This window comes from Protopterus annectens, chromosome 6.part1, assembly GCF_019279795.1.
Source record: "Protopterus annectens isolate FY-2018-M chromosome 6.part1, PAN1.0, whole genome shotgun sequence".
Lineage (NCBI taxonomy): Eukaryota > Metazoa > Chordata > Ceratodontiformes > Protopteridae > Protopterus > Protopterus annectens.
In genome coordinates this window covers 288,374,146-288,386,797 of record NC_056738.1, presented here as the reverse complement: position 1 = coordinate 288,386,797, position 12,652 = coordinate 288,374,146, and the positions used below count along the sequence as shown (strand labels likewise).

The window sequence follows — 12,652 nt, the reverse complement described above, 5'->3', positions numbered from 1 at the left end:
TGGACATCCTCCATGTAAACATATTACAATCCCTCCGGGATACATATTCTAGGGCCCTAAACCTTGTCAGCTCACTAAACAGCACATGCTGGAGGGATAGATTCCTATCTCAGAGACATGCCATATTCTGGAACAAACTACCTGTCAATAGCAAACAAAGCTCCTCATTAGCAGTTGTCATAAATACTCCTGATGATTGGTTGGGAGATAGGAAGTACACCCCTGGAATCACCTCTGTGGCTCTGGTTGACAGGGGCAAATTAAATTAAATTACGTGTGTGTCAAAGGCCAGGGTAGTGTATGGCTAGGCTGCTGTAGGCCCTAGGGCCAATAGCATATTACCTACCTATAACATAATGCACACACACATGTACTTAGTGCAATAATTGCTATGTGAGGTTGACTGAGTGTGATAGTGAATGTGTTGGTGAGTGTGTGCAAGGTCTGTAAAGGTGTGATAGCTTAGTGTGAAATTGTTTCTGTCATGGTAGTTTGTGTCCTAGCTGTGATCCCAGCAAAAGATGTGTATGCTATTGCTAGGCAGAGAAAGTAATATGGCGTAAGGTGTGACGTAGTTCCTTGTTGTCGACTGTGGTGTCCCATTGAGGGTAAAGCAATACATGTAAGCTTAGTGAGTGGTACTGCTGGTGAATCCAACTCCCATAAGAACTGTAGTACTACCTGAAGCTGTAGGCCTAAACAGTACAGTATGGTGTATGTTCACATTGCTTGGAAACACTGTTTTGTGTGTTCCCTGTGGTCCTCACAGATTACATACCTCAGGCATAAGGTTTTGTAAGTAGTGACACACAGTACTGTATGGTACACAGGTAAAGCTCATCTGGGTTGGCATACATTTGTGTGTTGTATGTATGTCTGATGTGTGTGTAATTATGCCTGTACCATGCCCTCAATCATATGTGTGTGTTACAGGGTATACGTGTGTATCTATGTGTAGTCTAGTACAGCAGTATGCCACCTATATTAACAACTGTGCACATATGTTAGGCAGGGGTTTGGCATCAATGACTAGGGTGGTATACTGGTAATACTGTAACTGTACTTTACATTCATTGCAATGGATGAAATCTTTCTTTATGCATTAGCTTGATATATACCTCCTGTGGCTAGGTGGTGCATTGCGTCACATACAATGTGCCATGTACTGGTGTATAGTCTTACATACTGGCTTCACTTTGCTGCTGTGCAGAACATGGTTTGGTATATACAGCATGCCAGGCACTGTAAGCCAGTTGTGGCCTGAGCACTAATATGTGGTATTGAACGTGTGTATCCTCTGACAGCCAATCGGATACTATATATGGCAGTTAATTGATATCTGTACTTTAGAATGTTAAGTGTGCCACATGACTTGCTCACACATATTGTTTGTCTTCCAGGGGCATGGCCCACAAACACAACCTGTGTTATACAGCTGCAGAGGAACAGGAAATACACAGCAGCCTGGTGCAGCATTACACCCTGCTGTTCTCTAGAACCAGCCAGGACCAGCATGAGCGGACTGCACTGTGGCAAGATCTTGTTCATCAGGTAAATGACATAGGCATGCATAACTGGACATATGAGCAGGTACGCCATCACTGCAGTGATTTAATTAAACATGTCCGGCGGCGTGCATCTGATATCCGTAGACAACAGCTTGCCACAGGTGGTGGAGTAGCCATTCATCGCCCCCTCACCAACCAGAGTGGAGGAGCTGCTCATAAGCTTGGTGGCTCCTAGCCAACAACAGGAACAGCAACACACATATGTCATCATGGAGGCCGGAGCCACCCAGCATGTTGACATGGAGCGTGCAGGTAACATGCCCTATCTGTAGACTACTGTTACCTGTACTGGTAGATTATGCACATATGAGATGTGTACTGTGTGTTTAGCAGTTGTGCTGCCTAGTGTTGTGCAATACTGATATTTGGAATATAATCTGTACACCTGTGACTGTCGACTGTTGTACTACTGTAGTTTAGCAAACTCACAGTAGCAATGCCACAGTTGTGGCCACTGAAACTGTCTCATATTCTTGTAGGTCCCTCTGGTGCGACAGCAAGGCAGCCAGTCGATGCTGGTTAGTGTGTTATAAATTTAATATTGCTAATGAAATGTGCATGTCATAGGTGAGGTAGGCCATGTACACGTAACACACCTACGCATAATGCATGCTGTGCATGTTTGCTGTGAGACTATGCACATCTCAGTAAATGTCAGTAGCTGCCTCAATCACATGCAATACACAGAGCATCACACACAATTGTGGCAACACCGTACTAGACATTGGATTGAATAGGCATAGTTGATACGCATGTACACAACATACACAACTTTGTCATACGCAGTACACCTTAACATGCTACACATGGTGTATCCAGACACCCGCTCTAAGTTCACACTTCAGTAACCCACATGTCATCCACACAGCACACATAATATACCTGAGGGGTAGAGGCATATCATGGGGCTGTGTGACACTCTTCAACACATAACACATTCATGTTAGGCAATGCTCCCTATTGGGCACCTTACAAGCCCATGTAACAAGTGGCTGTGTAATTTTGAATGTAGCCACGGTACTGCAGTTTAGGTACAGCATGCTAGGTGGTGGTCTGGCACACATTAGTAGCTTTGAGTGACCACATGATGCATGATGATGATGGCTCATGGTACTACACCCCATCCAGTTACACTGACCACAGTACTACACATAGCAGTCATTGCTATGCACCTCAATGTTGTGTGTGTGCAAACTTATGCACCTATACACAATATGCATAGTTTCATAGTTTAGTACTAGGCTATCTGCCCTGGGGCATTTATAAGCCTAGCCATAGTGATGTGGCTTTCGCCACCCCATGTAATGGTACAAAAGTGTACAGAATAAATTTAGAATACTGTGCCTCTGTCTAGTAGTGACACAGTGAAGACCCCCTTAGTGACACAGTGAAGACCCCCTTACATAATAGAATTAGTTTACTGTGCCTCTGTCTAGTAGTGACACAGAGATGACCCCCGGGGTAAACCTACGATCTCCCATCCACTCAAGATTTCTTTTGAAGAGAGTCAGTGAGGGGCTCTGCCTAACATGAACTGGGATTCTGTTCCAGAGTATGGGAAGCCTCTGAGTTATGAATCTGTCCCTCCAGCATGTCCTATTCATATTTGTGCTGAGATTTAAATCTTTAGCTCTCATGGTTCTGATGGATTTGGATTTTTTGAGGTGGAGCATGTCCATCAATTCCTGATTGGACATGTGTCTAGTAGTGACACAGAGATGACTCCTGGGGTAAACCTACATTCTCCCATCCACTCAAGATTTCTTTTGAAGAGAGTCAGTGAGGGGCTCTGCCTAACATGAACTGGGATTCTGTTCCAGAGTATGGGAAGCCTCTGAGTTATGAATCTGTCCCTCCAGCATGTCCTATTCATATTTGTGCTGAGATTTAAATCTTTAGCTCTCGTGGTTCTGATGGATTTGGATTTTTTTGAGGTGGAGCATGTCCATCAATTCCTAATTGGACATGGCCTTGTACGTCAGGCACAGATCACCTCTGAGTAGGCGGTATGCTACTGAATAGAGCTGGGGTTTCTTTAGTCTGGCAGCATATGACATATGTTGGAGACGCTTGATCCTCTTGGCGAGGTACTTTTGGGGTCTCTCCAGTTGTTGCAAGTGCCGGGTGAGGTACATACCAAATGGGGCATTGTACTCAATCATGGGTCTGATAAGGGAGGAGTATAGGGGTACAATGACCTCCTTTGATCTGGATGTGAATCCCTTCATGATAAGGTGGGCAAGGTAGAAAGTCTTTCTAACCACTTTGGCAACGTGGGTGTCAAATGAGAGGTCACTATCGACTTGGGTCTCAGATTACTTTTTCCGTACTCAGTGGGTTACTGTCTATGTGATAATTTGTGGGTACTTTGTTTTTCCCAAACGGGATGACTATACATTTTTTGGCATTTAGTTTAAGGCCATGACTCTGGCACCAGTTGTCTGTTTCAGTGAGGCCTTTCTGTAGGATGCGTGTGTCAGCTGGTGTATCGACTATGGCGCCTAGTTTGCAGTCATCTGTGAACTTTGTCAGCCACAACCCTCCCATGTTTGCTTTCACATCTGAGAAATAAATGCCGAACAAGAGGGGTCCCAGGACAGAGCCCTGTGGGACACCACTTGTGACTGGCTTTGAGTCTGACATGGCTCCAGCAATTTTGACTTTATGGGTTCTATCCTTTAGCCAGTTTGCAACCCATCTTGTGACATATGGATTTACATTTAAGCTGTTGAGCTTGTCTATGATGCCTGAGTAGGGTATTGTGTCGAAGCCTTTATCCAAGTCCAGGTAGGCTGTATGGACTGCTTTGCCCTCGTCCATGGCTCTAGTGACTGTTTTCAACCAGGTTCAAAAGGCAGGATCTGCCCTTTACAAAGCCGCACTGGGTGGGATCAAGTGTCTGTAGGTCCCCAATGTCATGAGTTCCATAATGATTCTTTCCATAGCTTTGCAGACCAGGCTGGTTAAGCTTATGGGGTGGTAGTTACCAGGGTCTGTAGAGGTGCCTCCTTTGTGGAGTGGGACCACTGTTGCTGTACGCCAGTGTTCAGGTACATATCCTGTAGTAAGGCTAAGGTTAAATAGCATTTTTATGTGCGGGTTTAGCTCCTCTTGGAGTTCACATAGCATGCAACCCGGGATACCGTCAGGTCCCATTGATGCTGTGTTTTTAGCTTTGCTGAGGGCGGTTCTCACCTGGACATCTGAGATGACAGGGAGGTTACATTCAGCTGGGATAAGTATTTCTTCTTTTGGGGGTGAGGGAGGGGAGATATTTGCACTGAACCTGTCTGCCAGAATGTTGGCAATATCTGTGGGTTCAGTGTATTTTTTGTCATTGTGAACTAACTTTGAGCATCTTTGAGGGTTTCTGCCCAGGTTTCTAACATAGCAGAAGAAGGCCTTGTAGTTATCTTTAGTGTCCATACCGATTTTTCTCTCAAAGTTGGCCTTGGGTGTTTTTATGAGAGAACGTAGCTTTCTACTAGTGCTGATCAGAAATGCCTTCTCTTTATGGGATTTTGCTCTGTCGTGCAGTAGCTTCCTTCTTTTGTTATACAATTTGTTTATGGCTGGAGTCCACCAGACAAGACGCCTGCCCTTGGTGGAGAGGGTCTTGGTTTTATTTGGGATTGCATGATCCATGCATTCTTGGAGATGTCCATAGAAAGCATTTGTGAAGGATTCAGCATTGTGGGGTGTGGTTTCCACTGGCCCAGTGGGCTTAAAGGATACCATCTCAGTCTTAAGAAGTGTAAAGTCGGCTTTTGAGAAGTTTTTCACTGTAGTCTTTTGTGTTGGGGGGGGTGGAGGTGAGATATGTATATCCAGGGTGATTGGGTGATTGGTTTGTGGTCAGATCTCACTAGTGAGGGGTATACCTCTGGTGTGGAGCAGTTTGTCCCCATGTTTGTGATGATCAGGTCTAGTATATTATCTCCCGTTGTGGGAGAGGTGACTAGCTGTTCCACTGCATTTAAATTTATGAATTCCAGGAACCAGATCTCACTAGTGAGGGGTATACTTCCAGTGTGGAGCACTTTGTCCCCATGTTTGTGATGATCAGGTCTAGTATATTATCTCCCCTTGTGGGAGAGGTGACTAGCTGTTCCATTGCATTTGAATTCATGAATTCCAGGAACCTTTGGGCTAGGGTGTTAGGGCTAGAATAATGCACCCAGTCTATGTTAGGGTAGTTGAAGTCTCTCAATATGATGATGTTTGGTGAGACATTCATATCCTCCAATGTCTTCAGGAAGGCTGAATGGGGTTCCTGAGATTGGGAGGGTGGTCTGTAACATGCTACCAGTTGTATAGCAGTTTTGCTTACAGTTAGTTGCACCTGGATGGTCTCTGATGCTTCATGTGTTGCCAATAACCTGGAGGTGTGGGTGTCCTTGATGAATATGGACTCTCCCCCTCCCTTTTTAGTTTGGCCCGAGTTTTGGGGCCAAAAAAAATGGTATGAGGTATAGCCTGGTAGCACTGGGGTGCTCTCAGGATCCTTGAACCAGGTTACAGGTACTGCACAGACATCGATGTTCTCCATACTGAGGAGTGCTTCGAGAGCCTGCATCTTGAGATTTAGACTTCTGGCGTTGAGCAGCATTACCCTTAATTTTTTTCCATTTTTGTTTTCTAAGGAGGTGGGTTTGTCTTTTGAGCCTTACCTAAAAAAGGCACTATGGGGGTGGCAAGAGCCTTAGCCAATATCCAGAAGCCCAGTGGTGACAGGTGCAAGCCGTCCCTTTCGAAGCAGCGTGGCTTATCCAGCATGCCATCCCAAGCAGACAGACATTGGATCCCCCTAGAATGACACCAGTAATTGAGCCAATTATTAAAGCTGATCATCTTGTCTTTGTATTGTGGCATCATTCTTGGTGAGGGCAAGATGCTGCTCAGGGTCAGGGTCATACCAGCCTGGGCTACATAATCAGAGAGCTCCTCTATGTCGCTTTTCATGTAGTCCAGGGAGGTACGTCTCAGGTCATTCACGCCAGCATGGACAATGACGGAGTCATATTTGTACTTGGTTTGGAGTGACCTGAGTGCGTGTGTTATGTGGCGGATCCCAGCTCCCGATAGGCAGCTCACCGTTACCCTCTCCTTGTTCAGTCTGGTAAGTGGAACGTCAGTGTGTATGACTATAGAGTCACCTATTACTAGTGTATCAGGCATGGGGTTAGGCCTTAAGGGCTGTGATTGTTTGACGCACTGATTTATTGAAGTATGTGTTGCATGTGTTATGTTTTGAGGTGGTGGATTTTTGGGTGTCTGCTTTGGGAGCCTCTGTTGTTTTGGTAAGTTTTTTGTTAGAGCCTCCGAGTATGTCTTTGTGTTATTATGTGTTTGGTTTGCAGTTGTGGTAGGTCTATGTGGGACTGGGTTTGCTGTGTGTGTGGTTACCTTCTCCTCCTGTCTGGTCTTGCCAGTCCTGAGTTGAGAGAGTTCAGCCTCCAGTTTGGCTATATAGTTGCATCTCTCACATGTATTTGCGTTTGTTGGGAGGAGGAGAGGGTTGTCTGTATACATGAGACAATTGTAGCATTGTCTCAAGATTCCCAGATTAACCAGCTGAACCGGGGAGGATGCTAGTAATCTACCACTCGACATGCTAGAATATTATAAGGGAGTGTTGTGCCTTTAAGGGAAGTGGGTACTCACAGGGGTGGGTAAGTGGATGTAGTGCTTACTTTAGGTTGAGAGTGCTTACTTAGAAGAGAGGTTTTGAGAACAAGTGCTAGGCTTATAATAAAGTGAGTAGACTGATTATTATAAGAGTAGATCTTTTTTAAGGGAAAATTTGAAGAGCAGACTTGGCAGAGCCAGAAAAAGTTTAACCGGCGCTGTGCTATGTGCACAATCGCGCAAAGCCGCACAAACGTGGATTTTAAACAGGGAACTTCAAAAGAGCTAGAAATGGTCCAAAACAACCAATTACTACAAGCTCTTGTGCTGAGGTCACTCCTTCAGGGACAGATAGGCTGCTCAAGGCTCCCCACTCCCACTGGTGAGCAAAGAAACTTCCTTCTATCCAAGTAAGGCAATGGACAACACAGGAACTATACCACAGCCCAGAATACAGCAAAGCCTGTATACTGGTCTAAACTAGTCGAGGAGAGACGGGAAAACAAGGATATTTTTTTGGGGGGGTTTTTGTTTTTGAGATAGAAAGCACAAAGAAATGCAGGAAACAGTAATAAATCAGTTACACAGGCTAGCACACTTTAGTGGGCAGCCTCAACAGTTAAATTTAACAAACAAACTTACGACCAATTTTCGACCAAATGTAACTTTAAGTTTAGATAATATATAATGCAACAAACAGCTAAAAAAACAGTTTAAGCTTGTTCAAAGTAAGCAAGAGAAGGTATTTTAGGTAAAAATAGCAATCACCATTTGTACAAAGTGACACATATATGTCTTGTAATGCTATTGAGTGTATAGGTCATGACACACATTGGGTACGTATGATGTTTAATGTTGCAGTCATGTTGTAGCATGCCATGTCATGGTTGGCACTGGCATGTCCACAATATGTCCTACACTCACTATAACCACTGTACAATGGCCATGTTGAGCAATGGTATTCCATCACGTATACATGCACCACTCATCCTGTGTGTATACATAGCATGCATGTGCTAAGCCTGTGTCCACAATTATCTGCTACAGACACAGACACTGTAATCAGGAATGGATATCTATGCAACACACAGATACACATCCAGCCATGGTATGTATACCTGTGAGTGATGGTGCACAGGACATTGCAGACCTTTTAATACTTGCACAGCAATGTTGTGTCCATGTACACATTGCGTTCCAGGGTGAGGCCAGTCACTGAACAACAATACACATGCTTCAAAGCCATGTATACTGTTATTAACAAGGACTGTCTACACTCGCACTGCATGGTCTTGAGCAACAAATTTTCTGCATGCCGACACCTGTGATATGACTGTTTGTCTTGTGATACTGTAACCCACCTTCAACCACTATTGAGTATGTTTTGGATTGCTGGTGGTGTGTGTGGGTATCTGCTGTAGTGAGGAGTGTCTTTGTGTTCATGTGTGCCGACATCGTGTACAGGTCGTAAAGTGTGTTTCCTGTCTTCCTCCCACAGGTGCTATGTTAGGGCTGGTTCACTGCAGCAGGGAAACTGATGTCACTGAGCCACATAGTGATAACGAAGATAGATGTGTTGAGGCACAGGCATGTTTGCCAGGGTCTGTCATTGGGCCACCAATCGACAGTACACAGATGTCCACCCCATCCATGCATACAGTCATACTGCCAATACATCCATCATCAATGCCCATAGCTGAGGGACAGCATACAGTTGGCATTGGCCAGGACAGTGTGGTATCCATGGCACATGCATCCCAAAACAGCAGCCATACCCAGATGTCTGGAAGGGTACCACATAGGCAGATGTCCAGGGGTTCTCGGAGGAGCACTGCTGCTCATCATGCCACTAGTAGATGTGCCACAGGTCTGACAACGTCACGCATGTTCCAGGCTGTCATGGAGGCACAGGCATGTATGGAACGGCACACCAGACAGGGACTAAGGGCACAGAGGGCACATAACACTGCCGTCATTGACAGTATCAGTGACCTAGCAGGTGCCATCCGTCATTACACCGAGGTCACTGATAGAAGTTGGGGAGAGACATTAGATATCCTCCACAATGTCATGTCCATGTGTCAGGACAGTGCGGGATGGTTGAGACGTCGACGTGGATGTATGCCAGCAACATCAGCAGCTGGCAGTCGCTGTAGATGTCCCTCAAGCCACAGACGCTCCCATAGTGCCAGTACCAGCCCCAGCAATGTTGGGGGTGGTCTGTCCATAGAACGTCCTAGAAGACCACATGCAAGTGGCTCTGGACAGTCCCAGCAGGGACCTGTGTCCAGTATACATCCATCCACCTCTAGGGATAGTACCCAGTCTGGCTTAGTACCTGATAGTGTCAGTAGCACCCCAGCCAGGCACAGGTACCGTATCCATGGCCAGAGACGGTGATCTGTAAAGCCTCGCAGGTACAGTCTGTGGCTGTCCCACAAATACCCATATATGGCAGCCACATGGTGGAACTGTGTGCATGCAGACACACACACATACTCCAGACACCTAGGGCTAACACATACCCACACACATTACAACAACATTGGTCCATTCCAGTATTCTTGCCCCACACACACAAACACACACACACACACACACACACACACACACACATCAATTGGATGGCTCACTATAGGCCTCTAGCAAACCAACAACACACCCTGTGCATATGATGAAACCTGTGCCACCTCCTGTCATCTGTAACATCGATGCAGGAACAGGCTACCATGGTGCTAATGCACAGGGTGTCTATATAGCAGTATAGCAATGTTAGCATGTTGTCAGCAGTAGGATGTAATGATATGCTTGAAGGTGTAGCTGAGAAGGCATGATGCATTAAAGCTATGATTGTCATTGTAGTGTTGTTTACACCAGTGTTGGTTCCAATTGTGTATTGTCTGGCCACATGCCACTTGCCTGATGTGTGCAGTATTGGCAGCATGTGTTAGAGAGTGGATAGTATGTGTGGGATGTGTGTGAACATGGTGGAGGTGCACTGTCTGCATGTACGTGCATAGTGGACACATGGCCAGGGTGACATGCTCTGTATTACATAGTAACACCCCATAGTTTCTATTGGTGGCTAGTATGCATTGTACTACACACATTCCGGAACCTGACTACACATGTGTGTATGACATGGTTTGACACTGTGCTGCCCGACCATAACCAATCGTTCATAGTTCATAGTTCAGTACTAAGCTATGATTGTCATTGTAGTGTTGTTTACACCAGTGTTGGTTCCAATTGTGTATTGTCTGGCCACATGCCACTTGCCTGATGTGTGCAGTATTGGCAGCATGTGTTAGAGAGTGGATAGTATGTGTGGGATGTGTGTGAACATGGTGGAGGTGCACTGTCTGCATGTACGTGCATAGTGGACACATGGCCAGGGTGACATGCTCTGTATTACATAGTAACACCCCATAGTTTCTATTGGTGGCTAGTATGCATTGTACTACACACATTCCGGAACCTGACTACACATGTGTGTATGACATGGTTTGACACTGTGCTGCCCGACCATAACCAATCGTTCATAGTTCATAGTTCAGTACTAAGCTAACTGCCCTTGTGAGCCATTTTAAGCCTAGCCAATTATCCCTTGTAAGACTCAAACCCTGCACCTTGTGTTTGTAAGGCAAACACCTTGGCCATTATGCCACACTCAGATGATGTCTTGACAACCGACACACAAATGTAGGACACACAGCAACATTTGGATCCTTCAGGTACTATACAATGCCAGTAACCACTAGTATTCACCTGCACCCATTACTGAGACCACTCCTGTTTGGCATATAGCTCTCTTAGGTACAAGCAATCACAGTAGGGATATGTCCGTCCACGTCTGGTAATGCATACTGTGGCCTATAATGCATTCTGTAGATGACACACACATCCTCCACAAGGGTATCATACAGACAGATGCCGGTTGTCAAACCCATGCTGTAAAGCTATAAACCAAACTAAGCATAGTCATCCACCTTTACAGAACATACTATCTCCACAGTACCACATAGGTAGTAGCCAGCAACATGATGAACAGGTACAGATGTGCACATGCAACCAAGTGTTATGTCATCTCTCCTTTTTAATCACATTTCCAAAGGTATTTTGGAATCCATTGGTGGATCGCATAAGCAATGAGGGGTCTGCATGCATATCCACATAGGTTGTTCTACACCTGTTATGAATAGTCATCATTGACAGACTTTGCTGCGTTTGAACAGGTCTGACATATACCTCGGCCATAGACCCTCACTCACACATTCCAATAGGAACTGTAATGACTGTGTGACACAGATGACCTAGGCCAGGGATCACTGCAGTGGCTGGGCTTGTCACAAGCATACAGATGTGACCTAAGGTCTGGGAAGCAGCAGCACAGTCTGGCAAGGATGACAGCTGTGTTCTTGGAGAAAGCAGAGTTCCCACACATGCATTCATTGAGGTAACATGTACGGATATGTATTTGTCACACAGCTAGCTCACATGTGCAATGCATACCGATATGTCATACAGTGGTAAAAACAAATCCCACAACACACTGACCAACAGTGTCACACACATACAGCACACACACTCACCAAGTGCAGGATTCAAACCCCTACCTAACTACTTCATGATACTAGAGGAGTATGCATTAACATGCCGCGCTATGCACATTACTGGGAGTTCTCTTTTCCACAGGTATATTTGTAGGATGGTGACATCATCAGACTTGACAAAGGTTAGTTTACCGCTTTTGAGGTCTCTTACTACTCTCCTAAAATGTTGCTCCTTCCCAAGGAGACAACACATACAAGTACACACACACTTGTCCAGTGCAGGATTCAACCCCCTACCTAAACACTTCATGATACTACAGGAGTATGCATTAACACGACGCGCTATGCACATTACTGGGAATTATACTTTCCACAAGTATATTTGTAGGATGGTGACAGCATCAGACTATACGAAGTGGGTTACATTAGGTGACATTAGATGGGCTACATTGAAGGAATGTCTAAACACTTTGGGCATGTGATCATCAAAGGTGAGTTTACTATCTACCTGTGTCCCCAGGGCCATAATGACTTTCTCCATAAATGCTGGATTACCACCTATGTGGTAATTTGTGTGCACTTTGTTTTACCCAAAGGGGATGACTATGCATTCTTTGCCATTCAGCTTGAGGGCATTGTTTTGACACCAGGTATCTGTCTCTGTAAGACAATTCTGGAGGATGTCTGTGTCAGCTGTACAGTCAATTATGGATCACAGTTACCGTTCATCTGCAAACCTGTTCAGTCATACATCTGCCGTGCTTCCCTCTACCTCTGAGCAGTATCTACTGAACAGGTGGGGTCCCAGGACCAAGACCTATGTGATGCCATTTGTGACTGGCTTAGAGTTGGACATGGCACCCGCAACTATGAACATGTGTGTTTGATCTGTGAGCCACTTGG

The 12,652-nt window shown here is 45.3% G+C and overlaps 1 protein-coding gene across 2 annotated transcripts in view; it reads right to left on the bottom strand.

The window, feature by feature from the left end:
* The window catches only part of SPAG16 (sperm associated antigen 16), a 971,574-nt gene that overhangs the window by 921,268 nt on the left and 37,654 nt on the right, over positions 1 to 12,652 (bottom strand). The window lies entirely within an intron of this gene.